The sequence below is a fragment of the Pongo abelii genome, chromosome 17 (genome assembly GCF_028885655.2).
Source record: "Pongo abelii isolate AG06213 chromosome 17, NHGRI_mPonAbe1-v2.0_pri, whole genome shotgun sequence".
Lineage (NCBI taxonomy): Eukaryota > Metazoa > Chordata > Mammalia > Primates > Hominidae > Pongo > Pongo abelii.
Genome location: NC_072002.2, coordinates 49895007 through 49918339, shown reverse-complemented (window position 1 = coordinate 49918339; position 23333 = coordinate 49895007). Strand labels below are relative to the sequence as shown.

At 41.5% G+C, this 23333-nt stretch overlaps 1 protein-coding gene across 1 annotated transcript in view; it reads right to left on the bottom strand.

The window, feature by feature from the left end:
- Positions 1–22608, bottom strand: part of GALNT1 (polypeptide N-acetylgalactosaminyltransferase 1) — a 129941-nt gene extending 107333 nt beyond the window's left edge. The window contains exon 1 of the mRNA XM_009252336.4: positions 22471–22608. The gene's annotated coding sequence lies outside the window, so the exon portion shown is untranslated. The remainder of the gene's footprint in view (positions 1–22470) is intronic.
- Positions 22609–23333: the final 725 nt, after the last annotated feature.

Below are 23333 nucleotides of genomic sequence, written 5' to 3'. Positions count from 1 at the left end.
ACTGGGGCCTAGCTGAGGATGAAGGGTGGGAGGAGGGTGAGGATCGAAAAACTATCTATCAAGTACTATGCTCACTACATGGGTGATGAAAGAATCTGCACACCAAACCCCAACAGCATGCAATATACCCATGTAACAAACCTGCACATGTACCCACTGAACCTAAAAGTTGGAAAGAACAAAATAAAGAAAAACCCTCTTATTTCCTTACATTCTAATTATGCATTACTACATCAGCTGGGATCCCTTTAGCTTTAAGAGATCAGAAATTCCACCTCAAACTGCTTAAACATGAGGAAATTTACTGGCTCACATAACTGTTAGTTCCAGGGAAAGGCAAAGTTTAGAGCTGGCTTAATTGTAGAAGGATGGAGCTCCAGGGTCCACCAATGATTGCCACACAGTGGGGAAGAAGAGAAGTCATGATTGGGAGATAATCACATACCACTACGAGGACAGCCAGGGTTTCCTAATCTATATATAGTCCACAAGTCTTGGGAAGGTAAGGAATTGCCTCATTAACACTTTCAAAACAAATTAATAAATTAACGTGTGTGTGTCACAGATACATGATGCTACCATTTAAAATATGTACAGAGGAAGTGATGTTACCAAAATTGCAGCAATCTGGCTTTACCCTCCTCTGCAGAAAACCAAAAACAAATATTCGGTCCGAAGAATATCACCAGCAACATCCCAGAACTTGAATCTGAGGCTAGTAAGATCTCCAAGGCCACAGAGAAGTGGAAAAACTCCAAGCAGACAGTAAGAGAATCAGATTTCTCTCTCCATGATACCCCTCCCCCAATCTGCTAGGCACTGCACATGGAAAATTCCTCCCTGTCTCACAATTTCTACACTGGAAAAAGTGAGATCAAGGTGAAAGGCCAGCTTCCCCACTAGCTTGGGTTCCCTGTTCTTGCCTCAACCCACAGGAAGCTTGTAAGGAGAAAAAACGTCCCACACTCTCACCTCCATCTGGGACAGGCAGTGCTCTGAGTATTTGCAAGAGCCAAGGAAAACCTAGACTTAAGGCACCATGCAGTGCCAAAAAGGAGGCAGTGATCTAGGATAAATGAAAATTATAGTCAACTGCAAAGAACTTCTAAGCAAACATACTCTAGAAAGACAAGACATATAGAAAAGACTGGAATAAAAAACCAACCCCTTAATGTGAAGTCATAGACATACATCCACAAGAAACAGCAAAGAGGGAATTATGGCTTCCCCAGAAGGACAAAGCGAGAAGCCAGAGACCAACCCTAAGTAGACAGCAATGTGTGAGCTCTCAGATCAAGAATTCAAAATAACAATTCTATGGAAAATCAGCAAGCTCCAAGATAACACAGAAAAACAATTCAGAAATTTACCAAAGATTGAAATGTAAAACATCAAATAGAAATCCTAGAACTGAGAAATACATTTGCTAAACTGAAAAATGTATTAGAAGGTCTCAGCAGGAGAATGGATCAAGCAGAACAATACGAGCTCGAAGATAGGATATTGGAAAATACAGTCAGAGGAGGAAAAAAAAGAATAAAAACGAACAAAGAACACCTACAAGATATCCAGAATAACCTCAAACAGAAGATCTAAGAATCACTGGTGTTCAACTGGGAGTTGAGAAAGAGGGGGATAGAAAGCTTATTCAAATAAATAACAAAAAACTTTCCAAACCTAGAGAAAGATATAAATACACAGATACAGGAAGGTCAGAGATCACCAAACAATTCAACCCAAATAATGCTACCCCAAGATATAATGATCAAACTCTCAAAGGTGAAGGACAAAAAGAGGATCCTAAAAGCAGCAAGAAAAAAGAAGCAAATGACATGCAAAGGAGCTCTAATTCATCTGGCAAGAGACTTCACTGGAAACTATGCAAGCCAAAAGGGAGTGCGACAACATATTCCAAGTGCTAAAGAAAAAAAATTACCAACCCAGATGACCCAGCAAAGCTTTCCTCCAGACATGGAGAGATCAAGTATTTCCCAGACAAACAAAACTAAAGGTATTTACCACTGCTAGACCTGACTCATAACAAATGCTAAAGGGAGTTCTTCAATCTGAAAGAAAAGGATGCAGATGTGCAAAAACAAAACATTTGAAGGCATAAAACTCACTGGTAAAAGTAAACAGACAAATTCAGAATACTCAATACTGTAATTGCAATGTGTAATCCATTCACATCACTAGAATGACGACTAAAAGACAAATCTATCAAAAACAGAAACTATGGCAACCTGTTAAGTCCTAAGACAATATAAATTACACTAGACCAAAGGGACCTAACTCACATTTACAGAACATGTAACTGCTGCAGAATACACATTCTTTTCATCAGCACATGGAACATTCTCCAGGACAGACCATCTGGCAGGCCACAAAACAAGTCTCAACAAATTCAAATCTGTCAAAATTATATCAAGTATCTTTTCTGACCATGATGAAGTAAAACCAGAAATCAATAATGAGGATACACAACATATCAAAATCTATGGGATATTTATAGTAATAAACATGTACATCAAAACAGTAGAAAGATTTCAAATAAACAACCTAACAATACTCCTCAAGTAACTAGAAAAACAAGAACAAAAATTCCAAATTAATAGAAGGAAAAAATAATAAAGAACAGGAAAAAAGTAAATTGAGACCAAAAAATATAAAAGATCTACACAACAAAAAGTTGTTTTTTGAAAAGATTAATAAAATCAACAAACCCTTAGGCAGACTAAGAAAATAAGCAAAAAAGGGAGAGGACCTACATAAATAAAATCAAAACTGAAAAAGGAGACATTAACAAATGATACCATAGAAATAGAGAGAATCATTAGAGACCTATAAAGAACTATACACCAAAAAATTGGAAAACCTAGAAGAAAGGGATAAATTCCTGAACACATAAGATCCATCAAAATTAAAACATAAAGAAATAGAAAACCTGAACACACCAATCAAAAGTAACAAGATAAAATCTGTAAATAAAAAGTCTCCCATCAAAGAAAAGCCCAGGACCTGATGGCTTCACTGCTGAATTCTACCAAACACTTAAAAGATGAACCAATACCAATTCTACTCAAACTATTCCAAAAAAGTAAAGAGAAGGAAGAAAATACTTCCAAACTTATTGTGTTAGGCCACCATTACTCATACACCAAAAACAGACAAGGACACAACAAAAAAAAGAAAATTACAGACGAATATCCCTGATGAACATAATATGCAAAAATCCTCAAGAAAATGCTAGCAAACCAACTTGAACAACATATCAAAAAAATCATTCACCATGATCAAGTGAGATTCTTCCCAGTGATGCAAGAATAGCTCAAAATATGCAAGTCAATAAACTTGACACATCACATTAATAGAATGTTAATGGTATAGAAGGATCATGCCCCTCCCCCCAAAAATAAAGGCCATATGTGACAAACCCACAGCTAACATTGTACTGAATGGGAAAAAACTGAAGCCTTTCCTCTAAGATCTGGAACAAGACAAGGATGCTCATATTCACCATTTCTCTTCAAAACAGTACTGGAAGTCCTAGCCAGAGCAATTCGAAAAGAAAAAGACATAAAGGGCCTCCAAATTGGAAAGAAAGTAGTCAAATTATCCTTGTTTGCAACAACATGGTATTATATTTAGAAAACCCTAAGACTCCATCAGCAAACTACTAGAACCAATAATCAAATCCAGTAAAGTTGCAGAATACACAATCAACAACAAAAATCACTAACATTAATACACACGAACATCAAACAAAACGAAAAAGAAATTAAGAAAGCAATCCCATTTACAATAGCTATTAAATACAAAAAATATAAAATACCTAGGAATAAAGTTAAACAAAGAAAGGAATGATCTCTACAAGGAAAACTATAAAACACTGAGGAAAGAAATTAAAGAGGACATTTTAAAAATGGGAAAATATTCCATGCTCATGAATTGGAATAACTAATATTGTGAAAATGTCCATCCTACCTAATGTGATCTACAGATTCAGGGCATCCCTATCAAAATACCAAGGACATTCTTCACAGAAATAGAAAAGACAATCCTAAATTGGAACCACAAAAGACCCCAAATAGCCATAGCAATCCCAGGCAAAAAGAATAAAGCTGTAGGCATCACACTACCTGACTTCAAAATGTATTAGAAAGCCATAGTAACCAAAACAGCATGATACTAACATAAAAACAGACACAAAGATCAATGGAACAGAATACAGAACCCAGATAGAAATCCACGCATTTACAGCCAACTCATTTTTGACAAAGGCACGAAGAATAATCACTGGGGAAAGGACAGTCTCTTCAATAAATCCAGCTGGGAAAACCAGATGACATTACACAGAAGAATAAAGCTAGATCCCTATTTCTCATCATATACAGAAATCAACTCAAAATGGATTTAAAAACTTATATCTGGCTAGGCGTAATGGCTCACACCTATAATCCCAGCACTTTGGGAGACCAAGGCGGGCAGACTGCTTGAGCTCAGGAGTTTGGGACCAGCCTGGTGAAACCAGGTCTTTATCCAAAATACAGAGAATTAGCTAGATGTGGCAATGCATGTTTGTGGTCCCAGCTACTTAGGAGGCTGAGGTGGGAGGATCACTTGAGCCCAGGAGTTCGAGGCTGCAGTGAGCCGTGATTGTGCCATAATGCACTGCAGCTTGAGTGACAGAGTGAGACCTTGTCTTAAAAAAAAAAAAAAGATGTAAATCTCATACAGGAAACTATGAAACTACTAGAAGAAAACACTGGGAAAATGCCTCAGGACATTGGTCTGGGCAAAAACTTTTTGGGTAGGACCTCAAAAACACAGGCAACAAAGGTAAATGTAGGCAAATGGGAGCACATCAAGCTAAAAAGCTTCTGCAGAGCAAAGGAAACAAAGTGAAGAGATAACCTGTATAATAGGAGAAAACATCTGTAAACTATCCATCCAACGAAGGATTAATAACCAGAATTACAAGGAACTCAAAAGCAAAACAACAAATAATCCAATTGTAAAATGGGCTAAAGATCTCAATAGGTATTTCTTAAAAGAAGACATACAAATAGCCAACACGTACATGAAAAAAAACCACCTGGATACATCACCTGGAAAATGCAAATGAAAACCACAATGAGATATCATCTCACCCTAGTTAAAATAGCTTTTTACTACAAGGACAAGAAAATAACAGATGCTGGCAAGGATGCAGAGACAGGGGAGCCCTTATATGCTGTTGGTGGGAATGTAAATTAATACAGCCATTATGGAAAACAGCATGGAGGTTCCTAAAACACTAAAAACAGAAGTACCATATGATCCAGCAACCCCAATGCTGGGTATATATCCAAAAGAAAGGAAATCAGTGTATTGAAGAGATATCCGCACTCCCATGTTTATTGCAGTACTATTTACAACAGCCAAAATAATGGAATCAACCTAAGCATCCGTCAACAGATGAATGGATAAAGAAAATGTGGTACATAGATACAATGGAATATTATTCGGCCACAAAAATGAAATCCTATCATTTTCAACAACATGGATGGAACTGGAGATCATTACGTTAAGGGAAATAAGCCAGGAACAAAAAGACAAATACCTCATGTTCTCACTCGTATGTGAGAACTAAGAAAGTGGATCTCACAGAGGTAGAGAGTGAAATGATGGTTACCAGAGGCTGGGAAGGGTAGGGAGGAGAAGGGGAGATGAGAGACTGGCTACTGGGTACAAAAATACAGTTAGATTGTCCAGGCACAGTGGCTCACGCCTGTAATCCCAATACTTTGGAAGGCCGAGGCAGGAAGATCACCTGAGGTCAGGAGTTTGAGACCAGCCTGGCCAACATGGTGAAACTTCATCTCTACTAAAAATACAAAAATTAGCCAGGGGTGGTGGGGGGCACTGTAATCCCAGCTACTTGGGAGGCTGAGGCAGGAGAATCGCTTGAATCCGGAGGCTGCAGTGAACCGAGGTCACGCCACTGCACTCCACCCTGGGCAGCAGAGCAAGACTCTGTTGAAAGAGAAGAGAAGGGAGGGGAGGGGATGGGAGGGGAGTGTAGTTAGATGAAAAGCTATTGTTCAACAGTATAGTCAGGTAACTATAGTTAACAATGATGTATTGTATAATTCAAAACAGCTAGAAGGGAAGTCTTAGAATGTCCCCAGCATAAAGAATCACAGCATTTAATGCCTAATCTCAAGGCGTCTACATATATATGTTGAAAAGATGAACTTCAGTTGTGACTTAAAAGATGTAAACTGTTTTATTACATGAATTTGACTATTATTTTAAAAGTACACATATGCTAATGACCGATGAATCCAAATTCATTTAAAAGTATTAACTAATTCATGATAATGTTTTGAACCACATATAGGCAAGGTAGCCCAGACTGCTTGAGTTTGCACCCTGACTCCTGACACCTACTACCAGGTCAGTTCATATAAGCTGCCTGTATCACAAGACTGTTGAGATAATTAAAGGAGTAGCATGTAAAGGGCCAATATCAGACACAATATAAATTCTACTGAGAAAAGCACTAAATAAACTGTCATTATTTGTCTCATATAAGTAAACTACTAGAATGTAAAGAGTCATTAAGTTATTTAACGTTGACAAGGGGTCTGGAGGAGGTATTTCATTTTGGCTGCTCAGCATCCATCTCTCCCCACGTCCTAATTTCCTGTTGGAGAATTACCTGTCCTTGTATAATCCCAATGAGAATGTAACTCCATATGACTACCCTCCCACTAATGGATGCCAAAGGGATTCCTGGAGGTTCTTGCAAATACTATAAATCCCTACTCTCATCACTGGTACCTCCAGCATGACCTAGGTTTCACCAACTAGATGCTTTCTCCAGGACTCTTAAATCTTGGGCAAGTAACATTCAAGGATGAAAGAACTGACTGGGTTCAATCATCCCAGTGGTAATCTGTTGATCAGGTCACTCCTGCAATTCTGCTTCCTAGCCCCCAAGAGTTGCCTCAGTTTCCACTAACCTGTTCCCAAGGCTGGTTCTCTAGAATTCCATCAGTTCTGTGAGCTTCTAATTCCTTTTCAATAAATTACCTCCTGCTAAGTTAGGCGGAGGTGGATTCTACTGCCTAAACCGAAGAATCCAATTGAGTAGTGAATGAAGAACAGTCAACGGAGTACAGTATGAACATACTGTGCTGGGGCTCATGTTGGAACTGGAGGCTCTGCTGAGGATAAGAACAGCAAGTCTTGGAAAGATGTTCTAGTAAGTACAGTGAGAAAGCCAGAGTCTAAGATGTGATGAGCAATGGAGTAAGGTATGGAGACTTCCCCTAGAGATGTGAGGAACTATGGTGTGGAGTTGAGTTGCATGGGAGGAAGTGGGCCCACCTACATCTGACCTGAAATTTCTGCCCAGTGAAATTCTAGGGTGTATTTTTATAAAGTCCCTTTCAAAGAGTTCTGTAAAAAAATAAAAATAAAAATAAAAAAACACTCAGTCTCAGGTATCTACAAGTACACAAGGGTGGAGACCTTTCACAAAGAACCAAGTTTCTATGCCCTTCCTCCTAACTCCCACCTCAAGCTCAACACACTTTTTTAGCATACATAAGGTTCAAGTTCATAATGAAACTCTATTATAGTTCAATAGCATTTAAAGGCAAAGAACATTCAGAAGTAAGAGAAGAATATAAAAGTTACCCAACTGGCTTGCTTCAGGTTTAAAGCCTTCAACAATTTTTTCCAGGAATGATATTATTACTACCATAGCCTCCTAGATCCCTGTCTATTTTGACTTGTCTACCTATTTCCACCTTTCTGACCCAATCTGAATCAAGCTACAGTCAGAGCTCCCATTTGGGGTCTCTGGGGAAAAGAGTTTTTCTAGTTCAGGGCTCAGATAAACCCCCATTGACTGTGAAAGCCTCTTTGTGCTTTTTTCTTCTCCAACATAATCTACCCTAATCTCTATATTTAAAATCAGTATCCTAAATTCTCTCCAAACTCTCTGCTGTTTTCCTTAGTTTTCACAGCACCCTCTCTCTCCCAAATACACATTCCCTACCTCCTTCCATTTCTCAAAATGCACCCCAAATTTAACTTTTTAAAAATGCCTACCAGCATGTCACACCCAACTGGTAATTTATTTCCCACTAGCTTAGTTATCATCTCTCTTCATAATATTCTAATTCAGAAAATAATTTTGAGGCAACTCTCATCTGGCCCAGAAATATTTATGACTTCCATTTACAACGTTAAGAAAAAATTACTAGAATAGAACAGTTAGTTTTCACTGAATACTTTTTGATACTGTCAGGATATTTTACTATGTAAACATGTTATTTTTTCTCTTAAGAAAAAAAAAACTGCCACTATTTAATAATGTAAAAAAAAATTATCTTATTGTCCCACTCTGCCAAGAGTATTTTTTATGCAAAAACATGTTAACATTAGGTGAGAGAAAAGAGCATCCCTAAATTCACAATGTTTCTGTTTAGTTTTGTTTGGAGGGCGGAGAGTGGACACGCAGCAGCTTGTTGCCACAGGTTTATGGTCTGGTTACTAAACAAATCAATGTTCTTCCACTGTTAAAAGTTTAAGGGAAATCTGAAGACTTTTTTCAAGTCAGTCATCCCTCAAAAAGTTGGTACTGCAAGTACTTTTAGGCTCCCAAGTGATGGTATGATTGGATCAGCCACTGTTACCTCCCACAGGTCTGGGAGTTGCTAGTAAATCAGAACAAATCAGGTCAGGGCCAGCATCTGTGTGTGTGTGTCCCAGGCAGACTCCACCTCTCTTTCCTCTAGGCAAAATCTTTTCATATATCATTTCATTATGTAAATTATCTTGTTATTAAATATTACATTACTTTTTTGTTATATATTAAGAGGATTTTACATGGGATATTTTCCATGCTATTGAAATATCATATCGTAACAGGAGAATCTGAATTGTGTATCTGTCAGAATCTGCCTCTTCATTTAGGCCCCATTCCAAAAAACTTATCCTCACACTGACACTGATCTTTAAGGCACCATCTAGCCTCCCCTAATGAGTTGATTTCAATACTAGATTTACCATCTTCCTCCCCATTTCCAAAGCTCACTTCAAATCTCTGTTAGCAGCAACACCCAAGCTTATAGTCCCCATTGGCCTCAATCCTGATTTGTCCTCTGTCTTGAGTCTCAACACCAACCTGCCTGTCTATACCTTAAACTACTCTTCAGCCAAAACCAAACCCAGACATAAAATACACTGCCATCACGGTCTCCTGACCACTGGGGTTTAGGTTCCCTCACCCCTGCCAAACTTGTTCTTCTCTGTCTGTAGGAAGTTGCCTCCTAGTACACTTAACCAGCCTTCTAGTTTCATGTGCTCAGCTTCCAACACAGAAGTCATATTACCTTTGTAATAAGGTACTCTTTGACACACAAAAAATCCCTCACTTCATTGGACCTTTCAGCCTTACATACGATCTCTAACCCTCGATAAGTTCTACTCTTCACTTTTTCTGCTTCAACTTCTAGGATAGTGGCATTAGAAAGTTCTGAAACACTGGCAGGGTCCCCTGTAAACCTACAGTAACTAGCCAGACCAAGCCTTACTATTCTTTACAGCTCCTCTCCTGGACCCCCTCTCTCATTCTCTACCTTCCCTTGTGCACACCCTCACAGACCAGCCAACATAATCCTTGCCTCTCTACAGAGAAATCCCACCTCATCAGACAGGAGTTCCTTCCACCTCACTTTTACCTCACATTCCCTTGTTCCTCTGAGTTTTTTCTCCTTTTTAAGGATAATACTCTTTATTTGTACACTTAATTACATTCCTTTTCAAAGCCTTGGAAGCCTTGCTCTACAAATAACTCCTCTTCTCTTTCACATTCACCAACCAATGCCATCAGCCCTTTCTCCCAAGGCAACTTTCAGGCAAAGTTATGCCAGAGACAAGGGTTTTGTCCCCTACTCCTGCCCCTGCCCCCCACCCAAAGAAAAGATTTAAAAACTGATTTAATTGCCAAAATCAGGACATTGCACTCGAAAAATCAAGATTTATATTATAGGCTGGGCGCGGTGACTCACTCCTGTAATCCCAACACTTTGGGAGGCTGAGATGGGTAGATCACCCGAGGTCAGGAGTTCGAGACCAGCCTGACCAACATGATGAAACCCCCGTCTCTACTAAAAATACAAAACTTAGCCGGGCGTGATGGCACGTGCCTGTAGTCCCAGCTACTCAGGAGGCAGAAACAGGAGAACAGCTTGAACCCGAGAGGCGGAGGTTGCAGTGAGCCGAGATCGTGCCACTGTACCCCAGCCTGGGTGACAGAGCAAGATTCCATCTCAAAAAAAAAAAAGACTTGTATTCTAGCTTCTCTGGTTTAAAAAAAAAAAAAATTATCTGCCACCACTGATTGAGCATACCCAAAGAGCAAAATCCTAGTAGGTGATTAGCTGCCCTCTTCCAATGGGGTGCTTGCCATCTCCAGTCACCACAGTTGACTCTCCTTGTCCCCCATCATCCCTCAGTGACTCTCATACACCTTACTATCCTGACTCAACATAACCTACTACCTACTAATAATAGGTTCTGCTCCTTCCTATCCTAAAACCCATTTGCCTCAACTACCCCGAATGCAAGCTACAATCTCCTCCTTTCTCCTCTCCCAAATACTTCCTCAAGGAATGGTCTACATTTGCTGTCACTCCTATCCCCTGGTAATAGATTTCTGCTCTTCCGCCTCTGCTAAAACTACAGAGAGCAGAGAAAGAATCTTTTCACCCTCCTGCCTGTTCAGCAGCACTGGACATCAGCAACTGTCTTCTTTATAAGGCCTCCTCTATTGGCTTTCCTGACTCTGCCCTCTCTAATCCTCCTAATGAGGAAATCATGTAGACCTCCCTATGGTTCAACACCTGAAAACACCTCCGTGTGCCACATAGATTTCTTCGGTGCTTCCTCCTCACAGGTCCCAGACATGCAGCATCCTCCTCCTCCCATGGAACCCTGCCCACAGCCTCCCACGTCTTGCAACTCCTCTAAAGGAAAAACAACAACAACAACAACAAGAAAACAACCTCAGTATGAAGACAAGTACTTTGATTTATTCAACATTTACTGATCACTTTTCAGGTGGTAGGCAGACCAGTAAGAGAAGGTACTTACCCCTACATAAGGGATTCACAGTCTAAAAGGGGCAAGGATAAACAGAGAGGGGTAACATGATACATATGATGATAAAGAAAAACAAAGGTACTAAGATGAAGGCCAGAAGAGCTTGCTGAGAGAAACACCAGAGCCTGATCCCCAGCCTCAGACATATCCACTACTACCATTTAGTCCAGGCCTCCTGCAAGAGCTTCCCAACTGATCTCCATGCCTCCCCTTTACCCACCCCACCCTCTCACCCAAATCCATTCTCCACACTGCAGCAGGGGTGATCTGCTTAAAATCACAAGCAGAGCTTACTCCTACTCAAAACCTTTCAACAGCACTGACAATGAAGTCTTGCATCAGCTATACCATGCCAATTTTCCTACCTTCATCTCACACCACCCATCCCTTGCACCAATGGCCCTTCAGCCTCACTGGTATTTCAGTTCCTTAAACAGAATAAGTCCTCTTTGCTACACAGTCTCTGTGCATAGCATTCTTTTTTACCAGAATCCTCTTGCCCATACTCTTTGTATTATTAATATCTTTTTGACCTCTGGGTCTCAGCTGAAATGTCATTTCTCCCATTGTTTACTTAATTGTCTCTATTTTTATCTTCCTCATTAAATTGTATGATCAACAAAGACAGGATCTATGTCTGTTTAGTTCCCATTGTAGTCACGGTGCCTGGCACAAACAGATACTCAATAAATATGTGCCCAGTGAGGATGTAAAAGTCACTTTCCTCATCCGGGCCTGTAACTGTAAGTATCCCCTCAGGTTTATTCCTCAGCCCTTTCTACCACTCCCTGTTTGCATCATTTCAATGCTGATGATGCTCATCTGTACCTCCAGACCTGACCTCTCCCAACAAGATGCAGTGCTCCAACTATGAAGCCTACAGGACAGTTCCACCTGGAATCCTTCTCTGACACCTGCAACTGGATATGTACCAAGACACATTCATTAACTATTCTCAAACTCTGTTTTTTTCTTTGCTGTTAATGGTGACACCCCTTACAAATCAGGTGATTGACTTATTTTTCCTTCACCCATTGACGAGACCATCTGATTCCATTTCTAAAAATGCACCTGTATGCTCCTGCATACAAAGTCATGTGAAGTAGTGCATTAGCCTCATTTCCTACCTCTAGTCTTTTGAAATAGCAATCACTCACCTACATGTATGTTAAAGCTTAATTCTGATTATGTCAATCAATGCCCTCATCAAAATCCTTCAACAGCTCCCTCCTGCATTCCAAAGAACATCCATACTCTTTTTGTTGGTATTCAAAGCCCCTCTCAATCTTTCCCAAACTATCCGAGCAAGGTAGTCTAGTTAGACAGTTAAGACCATACTCTCTGGAGCCAGACCGCCACATTAAACGCACAGCCATGGGGACAGGTTTACTTGTCCAGCTTTACCACTTATCTTCTCAGTGCCATTTAATTTTGTTATAAAGAGCAAATGAATTAATATAAGTACAGCACTTAGAATTGTGCTTGGTATATGGCCAGAGCTATTCTAAGTTGTGATTTATTTTGTTTTGCTTCCCCATCTCCAATTATCAATAGCCTACATTCACATCTGTCTGAACCAACTTACTATTACCACAGCACAGGGCAGGACCACAGCACAAGGACCAGCTGATAAGCTGCCAGTGTTGCAACCCCTTCTCAAAGCATTTCCAGTGAAAAGCTCCTGCCACAAAGGTCCTTTCTCTCCAGGAGTATGTATACATCTCATGCAATGAAATGCCCCAGAGGTTGCTCATCAAAGGATTTCCAGCCCTGTTCAAAGACTCTCAGTCTAAATTAACCACCCTTTTCTTCCCTCTACTTTCTCAATCCCATCACAGGTTTCAGATCAGAGATCACGTTACCCTTATTTCCTATCCCCAGTGGCAGAGCTGTTTTAGTCATCTTTTGCTCCCAGTCTAAGTAAAAGTTGAAACTCTCATGGCTACTCTCCCTATATCAGTTCTGTTACTTGAGATAGTGTTCCCTTTGCATGGAAACACTTAAAATAATTAAAATTAATTCTGCAGTCCTAATACAAACAGAATATGGACTTCAATCTCGAAAGCATCAGGCGTCTCCACTATGACAGTGCTGCCTTCCTATCTTTTTTTACAGTCCTTGCCATGCATGGAGACTTGTAAATGTTAGTAAAGTGTTTACTGATAACTCACTAATTCTTAGGAATGGACAAATGAGAGTTTCAATATTCCCAGAAATTTCCTCCTACCCTTTAACCTGAAAGAAAACAACAAATTATAAAACATAATGTGTAGATTCCAAAGGACAATCCAATAACTTAGTATGTGTCTCTACCAATGCAATGCAAATTCTACTCCTTTCTACAAATGAACTGATACTTTAAAAATATTATTTTTTCAATGAGAAGTCATAACTTCCATGATGCTTAAACCTAAAGAACTGTCTTCAAACCACCTCCTGGTTCCCATAGAAGTTTGTCCTATACTCAAGGCTGTCAATCAAAAGATTAACATACTGGAAGCCAATACTTAGACATCTTTACAGAATCAAAACCAATCATATGTTCTCTAACATTAGAAGTCATAAATTACAACGAAGGATTTAAAGGATTCTCATAAAAATTTATAAGAATTTATAATTTGTAAAAATTTGTAAGAATTCTAAACACTGAACAACAAATGGATCACCTGAAATCAGAGATGCACTCTCAACTCTCATCACCGCTGCTACATCTGCCCTCAAAACAATCCCAAACACCCCTCTCCATTAAGGACTAAAATGGGCTTCACATTGAAGGTGTCCCTACAAAAATCCATGGAAAACAGCAGAGAAGTTCAACTGAACGGCTAATCATTAGTTTATCATTTTAAAAAGAATCAAGCAGTTAACACTCCAGGCAGTGCTAGTCAAAGTCTAGTTCCTAGATGGCAAACTGGCACTCACCTAGTCCACGAGGAGTAAGGAGAGAGGATGAGAGTAAGCATTTAGAAACTTTGACAGCAATTTGACAGATAAATGTTACATCTACTGAATCCAATAATTTTTGAAATGGAAATTATATATTGTGGTTTTTAATTTCGTTTTTCTTGCAATTCATATTTTACACATATTAGGAAAACATCAGCCCATGAAAAGAAGAAATGTTACAAACTGATCCTTCGGGGATATTCAATTCCAGGAAGATGAAGCAGATGTATTTTCCCTATTCCTCCCACTAAGTACAACTGAAAACTCTGAACATTACATATAAAACAAACATGAGAAGATTCTTAACTGTGGAGAGAAGAAGGCAGACTGGCTAGGGACCTCAGGCTGCAAGGAACAATAAAATGGTGAGTTCCCTGAGACTTATTTTTGCCTCATATATCCCAGCTTTCTGGAGTTGAAAACGGCAGCAACCTGAAACCTGGAAACATTAACAGAAGCAGAAGGGAAAAAAAGTCAAAAGACCAAGAAAGGGACATCCCACTGAGACAGAAAACTGATAGGAAAAAAACAAACTCTACTCCAGACAAACATCACAGAAAAAAACTGTAGCCTTACCCTGACCCATGCCAACAAAGGTCAGGTGGGTAGCCTAGACTTCACATACTCACCGGGTTATAATAAGGCACCCACTTCCCACACACCAGGGTGGTGTTGAGAAGGCCAAGTAGGGAGCCCAAGCTTTCATTTACATCAACTGGTAACAAGGCAGCCTTCCACATACAGTCTCTCCCCTGGACATCCTGGACCTCTACTCCCACCTGGTGGAAACAAGATACTGTACCTCTTGGGTCAAGAAAGGCCAAGTGGGGAGCCTGTACTTCTAATTTCCTCTAGTGATCACTAGACAGTGCCACATGCCCTCCCCACCAACCTTCCCCTGCCAGGGTGGTATCAAAACAAAGCGAGCTAAAACAGAAGGCTTAAGTAAGATCCAGAATCTCATAGTATAATATAAAAACACCCAGGTTCTCATTTAAAAATCACTCATCATACCAAGAACCAGGATGAACTCAAACTGAATGAAAAAGACATCAGGAGGCAGCAACACCAAGATGAGAGATGTCAGAATTATCTGACAACAATTTTAAAGCAGCCGTGATAGACATGCCTCAATAATTACAAGCATGCTTGAAACAAATTAAGAATAAATAAACAAAAAGCCTCAACAAAGAAATATAAGATATAAAGAAAAACCTAAAACAAATTTTAGAGCTGAAAAATACCAAAATAAAAAGACTCACTAGCAGAAAGGGAGGGAAGAACACAGCAAAGGAACTGGAAGACAAGAGCCCAATATGAATAAGAGAGAAATGGACTAAAGAAAAATTGACAAAGCCTCAAAAACATGTGGAATCATAACAAAAGACTGAACATTCCAGTCATCAGAGTCTTGAAAGAAGAGGAGAAACAGATCAGGCTGAAAAAGTACTCAAAAAAATAATGGTGAAAACTTCCTAAATTTGGCAAGTGACATAAACTTACAGATTCAGGAATCTGAGTGAACCCCAAGCAGTATAAACCCAAAGGAATCCACACCGAAATGTATCATAATGAAACTTTCGAAAACTAAAGATGAAGAAAAAATCCTGAGAACAGTGAGAGAAAAACGATTCCTTTCTACAGAGGAAAAATTATTAGAATGACAGTGGATTTCTCCTCAGAAACCATGGAAGCCAGAAGAAAGTGGTATAATTTTTTCAAGGGCTGAAAGAACTATCAACACAGAATCCCATACCCAGAGAAAATAACTGGCCCTCTCTCTCCACAGCTGATAGAATGCCTTGACAAAAACAAGCAAAGACACAGAATTCAACATCATCATCAACCAACAGGATGTAAGAGCAGAAAACACATTTCACTCAAGGGCCCACAGACAGACCATATTCTGGGCCGTAAAACAAACCTCAATAAATTTAAAAGAACTGAAATCAGAGTGTGCTCTCCAACCAAAATGGAATCAAACTAGAAACCGAAAACAGAAGATGAAAGGAAAATTTCCTAATACTTGGAATCTAAACAGCCCTCTTCGACATACCATGGCTCAAAGTGGAAGTCCCAAGATAAAATAAAAAAAGACATTGAATTGAATGAAAATAAAAATAAAACAAAGGTTGTGGAACACAGAGAAAACAGTGCTGAGAGGGAAACATTGCTAAATGCCCCCATGAATCTAAGTGAAAAATTCCTTAACAAAATATTAGTAAATGGAATTCAGCAACATATGTACAAAAAGTATTATACTGTGGCCAAGTTTCATGCCATGGATGTAACGCTGGCTCAATATTTAAAAAATAAATCAATACAATGCACCATATTGACAGGCTAAAGAAGAAAAATCACATGATCAGATCAACTGATGAACAAAAAACATGACAAAATTCAACACTCACTCATGATAAAAACTCTCAGGAAGACAGGAACAGAGAGGAACTTCCCTAACTTGATAAACAGCATCCTTGAAAATCCTATAGTTAACATTATACCTCATAGTTAAGGACTGAAGGAATGCTTTCCCCCAAGATCAGAAAGACTGTCCTTTCTCACCCTTCTTATTCATCATAGTGCTGATATTTCAGCCAGTGCAATACGGCAAGAAAAGGCAAGAAAAAGTATGCAGATTAAAAAGGAAAAGAATAAAATTGTCCCTCTTTGCAGGTAACATGGTAGTCTGCATAGAAAATCCCAAGGAATCTCCAGAAGAACTCCTAGAACTAACAAGTAGGTTCAGCAAGATTGTGGAGTACAAAATCAACATATGAAAGTTAATTATATTTCTACATACTGGCAATGAGTACATGGACACCAAAATTAAAAATACCGTTACAATTACTAAAATATAAAAAGAAATATTTACATACAAATGTAACAAAACAAATCCAATAAAAACTAACAAAACATATGTACAGGACTTACATGATAAAACTACACAATGCTGATGAAAGAAATCAAGGATCTAAATAAATGGAGAGACAACCTGTGTTCACAGATTGAAAAATGCAACATACATAGTAAAGACGTCGATCTTCTCCGTACTGATACAGGTCTACTGCAATTTCTATCAAAAGTCCAGAAAGACTTTTTTTGTAGATATAAACAAGATTATTCTACAATTTATATGGAAAAGCAAAGGAACTAGAACAGCTAAAATAACTGGGGGAAAAAGTGTAGGAGGAATCAGTCTACCCCATTCAAAGATTTATCATAGAGCTACAGTAACCAAAACTGTGTGACGTTGGCAGAGGGACAGAGACATAGATCAATGGAACAGGATTAGAGAACCCAGAAACAGACTCATATAAATATGCCCAACTGATTTTTTTTTCTTTTTTTTAGAGACAGGGTCTCACTCCTTCACCCAGGATGGCATGCAGTGGCACCATCACAGCTCACTACAACCTCAAACTCCTGGGCTCAAGTGATCCTCCCACCTCAGCCTCCCAATAGCTGAGACTACAGGCCCATGCCCACGACTCCCAGCTCCAAATGCTTTTTTACAAAGATACAAAGGCAATTCAACGGAAGAATGACAGCCTTTTCAAGGAATGGTGCTGAAGTAACTGGACATCCATAGACACACGCATAAACACACACACAATTTTGACCTAAATCTCAGCTTCATAAACTGGATCACGTAAAACCACAAAACTATTAGGGGAAAAAAGCACAAGGGAAAAATCTTCAGGATCTAGGGCTAGGCAAAGAGTTCCCAGACTTGACACCAAAAAGAATGATCCATAAAAAAATAAACTGAGAAACTGGACTTTAACAAATTTAAAACTTTTGCTCTGCAAAAGACCTTATTAAGGGGATGAAAAGACAAGCTACAGACAAACAACATACCCAACAAAGGACCAGTATTTAGAATATATAAAGAATAAACAAGTCTCAAAAGTTAACAGTAAAAAGGACAAACAATTCCATTAGAAAATGAACAAAAGATAGTTCCCTGAAGAAAATATACAGATGACAAATAAGCACATGAAAAGTGTTCAACATCATTAGCCTTTAAGGAAATGCATGTTAAAACCACAATGAGACATCCCTACACACCTATCAGAATGGCTAAATGGTGACAGGCCAGGTGTGGTGCCTCATGCCTGTAATCCCGGCACTCTGGGATGTTCCAGCCATGCTAGAACATTTTACAAAACAGCTCACCAGTTTTTTAAAAAACTAAACATGCAACTACCACACAACCCAGTAACTGTACTCCTGGGCATATATCCCAGAGAAATAAAGACTCTGTTCACACAAAAACCTATACACAAAAGCTTACAGCAGCTTTATTCACAAGAGCCAAAAACTAGAAACAACCAGATGTTCAACAGGTAAATGGTTAAAAGATCCATAAAAGTACATTCATACTATGGAATATTACTTAGCAATGAAAAGGGACTAATTACTGATACATGCAACAACCTGGATCAATCTCCAGAGAATTATGCTGAGTGAATAAAGCCAATTCCAAAAGACACTTATCCTATTTATAAAACATTTTTAAAATGGCAAAATTACAGAAATGAACAAATTAGTAATTGTCAGAGTTTAAGGAGGGGGCGGAGGTAGAAGGGTAGTAGGTGTGGCTACAAAAAAACATAAGGAAATCTTGTGGCCATGGACATTTTCTGTATCTTGACTGTTTCAATGTGACTATTATGGGTCTGGAAATTGTACTATAGCTTTACAAAATGATACCATTGGAAGCAACCAAGTAACTGAGGACTAAATGAGGACACACAGATATAAATGTAAACTGTTATCCCTATTCTTAAACACCATACACTCAAGAGGCATAAATCAACAGTGAATAACTTCATCAAGGAGAAAGACCTTGAGCAAATCTATGAAAAACAGGTAGCACTTCCACAAGTGGAGGTGGAGAAGGGGACATCTTGGGAAGGAGAAGAAACCACATAAAAAGGTACAGAGCCAGAAATAAGCAAAGTGCCTATGAAGAAAGAGGCATGTGTCGGGGGTTGTGAAATAACATAAAAATGGGATAAGAAATGTGGAGGGTAATTCTGAAGGGTCCCCAAAAGTCAGGTGCAGGAGTTTAAATGTTACATACCCAGAGAAGCCCTCCTCCCCAAACCAGCCAACCTGAAGTTCCCCCACCTACAATCTCTCCAGCATCCTTTACTGCTTCTGTGTAGCAATAATCACAAATTGTATTTATGTACTTATTTGCATGTTTATTTAATGCTGTCCACCCCCAGTTATCTTCAGACTACAGCACTGGGTGTGGCACACATTAATCACTCCATACAGGGGTCCCCAACCCCCAGGCCATGAACCAGTACCAGTCTGTGGCCTGTTAGAAACCTGGCCACACACAGCAGGAGGTGAGCAGTGGGCAAGCAAGCATTACTGCCTGAGCTCCACCTCCTTCCTGTCAGATCACCAGCGGCATTAAATTCTCATAGGGCAAACACTACTGTGAATTGTACATACAAAGGATCTAGGTTGCACAAGCCTTATGAGAATCTAATGCCTGATGATCTGAGGTGTAACAGTTTCATCCCGAACCATTCCCCTGGCCCCCAACCTGGTCCACGGAAAAACTGTCTTCCACAAAACTGGTCCCTGGTGCCAGAGAGACTGGGACCGCTGAGTCAATAAATATTAACTGAATAAATGAACAAACAGTAAGTATTCACTCCTAACTCTCTTCTACAAAGTTGCCGCACTCCTCTTTCTCCATTATCTGTCAATCCCTTTGCCTTGGTCCCTCTTTGCCTAACTACCTCTTTTAACTGATCTCTCCTCTTTCCTTCCTCCTCTACCTCAGCCCAGCTCTTAATCCATCAAAAAATAAAACTTGGTATATAACTGCAATGGTATTACACTCTTTTGCATCTCAGCCAATTAGGAACTGTATCCAAGAAATCTGTTACTGAAAACAAAGTACCAAAGTTGTATGTTACATAAGCATGACAGATGTATGTAGTATATAAATAAATAAGTAAAAGCAGAAACAGGGTCAACCTGATTGTGACCTTTCATGAGAATGAGTATGGAAAGCTGTCCATCAAAGAAAGCCAGGACAGTATTCCTCAAAACTACCAAAGTTATGGAAAACCAGACAAGACAGAAATTATCACAAACCAAATATTAAAGAAACATGATGTCTAAATACAATGTAGTACACTGGACTGGATTCTGGAACAGAAAGAAGATATTAACGGAAAAACTGGTGAAATCCAAATAATGTCTGGAATTTAGCTACCTAAAAAAATACAAAATTTTTTAAAAACTATATGAAGCACTAATGTGTGATTCAGATTCAAAATTATTACTATATTATTTAAAAGAGGGATAGGGCATGCAAGTGAGCCAGGAGCAAAACTCCAGTCAGAGTAGCTGGAGCGTCCCACTGAAAGTTACAAACAGATCTATCTTCATTTTGACTCTGGTCCCATGCTCTCTCACCTGATGCCATGAGAATTACCTTGCGTGTTACTGCTTGGGATTAACAATCAGTTTTGTTGTTGTTGGGTTTTCAGTTTTTTTGAGACAGGGTCTCGCTCTGTCACTCTGGAATAGCTAGGACTACAGACGCATGCCACCACACCCAGCTAACAACCACGCTTAAGTATCCTAGCACACTCATTCGTTTATCCAACAAGCATTTATACCAAGTGCTTATTGCTCACCAGGCACTGTAAAGTCTTCAGGGATACATGGCTGGAAAAGGAAGCCACAATCTCTGCTCTCATAAAGCTTAAACTCTATTGAGAAAGCCAGGCATTTAACAAGTATTTGCATAAATGGTGAATGCTCCCAAGAGTTTTGCAGTCTGCTGCTTAAGAGGCACCAAACAAACCAGCAGAGCAGTCATTAAACCCAGTTACCACGAGCACGCTGAATAAAGGCTTCTCAGGTTTCAAAGTGCACACAAATAACCTGAAATCCTAGTAAAGCAGATACTGATCCAGTTGATGTGCTGCGGGGCTTCACATTCTACATTACTTGAGTCTGAGGTGACAGGGATGCTGCTGGTACACCATCCACACTTGGAATAGCAGGACTCGGAGTACCATGGAAACATCCTCAAAGGATCATGTAAAATGTAAATTCCAATAGGGCAAGGGCATTGTGTCTCCCTTATTCACCATGTACCCAGAACTTAAAACTGTGCCTCATAGATAGATCGCATTCAGTAAATATTTACTGACACAATAAATGTATGTATAATTTAGACCAGGGCTGTTCAATTGTAGCAGAGAACCACATTTAGCTATGGAACACTTGAAACGTGGCTAGTGTGACTGAGGAGCTGAATTTTTAAAATTTAATTTTAATTTTAATAGTCACATGTGGTTAGTGGCTCCCACGCTGGGCAGTCCAGGTCTGGACACAGATGTGATGTAAAGAGGACCGGACTAAGAAGGTCTAGGTTTGAATCCCAACTCTGCTGCTCAGATTGTGACCTGAAAAGTTGCAACTTCTTAGGGCCTTCACTACTTCATCTGTGAAATGACAAGACTTCCTAACTCTCAGCGTTCTTGACACGAATTATTATAAAGCAATGTATTAAACATAAGATATGACCAAAGTGACATTCTCTGCCCTCCAGAAACAGTTCACAAAGACTACTTTGCCTATTGCCCATCTGACCAAAAAATTGCCAAGTGAGTTTGGTAGACGGGTTGGCTAGCTCAGTGGCTTTGAGAATGAGGACAAGGTCACAAATCTGGGGGGTAAGGCAACCTCATCTAGCAAGGCTGACCAGATAAGAGAAGCAATGACAATGCAAATCATCCCAATTCCTGGTAAATGTTTAAATGGGCAATGTATTGATTATGGATGAGTAAATGACATCTCATTCATTCATTCTTCCAGGAAAAGCTGCTACATTACCTAAAGCCCGCTACTTCCCAACCACAAACATTTGCTAATTCAGGGCCGGGTCCTCCTCGGGGGCAGCGGGCCGGGAAGCCCCCTCCCCCGCTGCCGGCGTGTCCTCCCCTCCCCCGTGGCGCCGCGAGGGTCAGGCTGGCACCGCGGTTCCAAGTACCACACGGCCGAACCCAGAAGCCATATTTAGCTTTATTTTTGTCAATAAAACAAACTTCCGTCTTCTAAAGAAAAACGGTTCTAACTCAATGTCAAACTAGGACGGAAACTCGCTGCTCGCCAAAGCTGCCAACCAGAGACGCCGCGTGTCCAACGGCCCCGAGGTCCCAGACCCGAACCCGCGCCGAGCGTGCCCGCGCCCCGGCCCCAGGCAGCGCCGGCCACAAAGGGACCGGGGACGCGGCCGCGGCGGGGCCTCCTTCTCCACCTCCGACCCGCCCGAGCCGCTGCTGCTCCGGGACTGCCCGGCCGCGGGCGAACACTCACCTCGCTCGGCGCGCGGCGGCGGCGGCGGCGGCAGCGGCAGGCGCTCCTCCGAGCCGGCCCGGGCGGTCGCGGCGCGGTCCCGCGGGCCGCAGCGCGGGCGCTACTCTCGGGCCGCCGTCCGCCGCGCCGCCTCCTCGGCCACTGCCGGCGGCTCCCCCGGCGGGCGGGCGGGTCCGGCCCGGGCCCCGCCTCCGCCGCGCCCGCCCCCGCCTCCGCGCCCGGCCTCGCGGGCTCGGCGCGCTACTCCGGGCCGCCCCACATGCCGCCGCCGCCGCCGCTGCCGCTCACTTGGGGCTGCTCCGCGCGGCGGGCCCGGGCCGCAGGGGCGCCCCGCAGGCCGCTCGGGCGCGGTCCTGCCTGCGCTGCGTGCTCGGCAGCGGCGGCGGCGGCCCGTGCGGCTGCGCGGGGGAGGCGGGGGCGCCGGCGCTCACCCGGATGCGCGCCCCCTCCTCTGCGGCGAGCCCACCGCGGGGCCGCGACGCTCCCCTCGGGCTCGGGACTCCGGGGTCGGGCGCGGCGCCCTTCCCGGACCGACCGCCCAGTCCCGGCCCCCGCTCACACGGCTACGGGCAGGGCCGGGCCAGGCCGAGAGGTGCCCCCGACCCTGGGTCGGGACAAAGAGGTTGCCGCAGCAAGTTAAAGACAACTCGGGCCGTTGCGCGTCGAGCAGGTCACGGGGTGGGAGGAGATGGAGGAGCCCTCACAGCGGATCGGCCCCCGGGCCAAGCGCGGGGCCGCCACAACCCAGTGGGCTGCCCGAGGCGGCCGCGAGCGCGGGAGCTGGAGCGCTGTCAGCCGCGCTGAGCCTGCGCCTGGCGACCGCGATGCAGGAGGCCCGGGACTGAGGGAGGACGGCGAGAGCG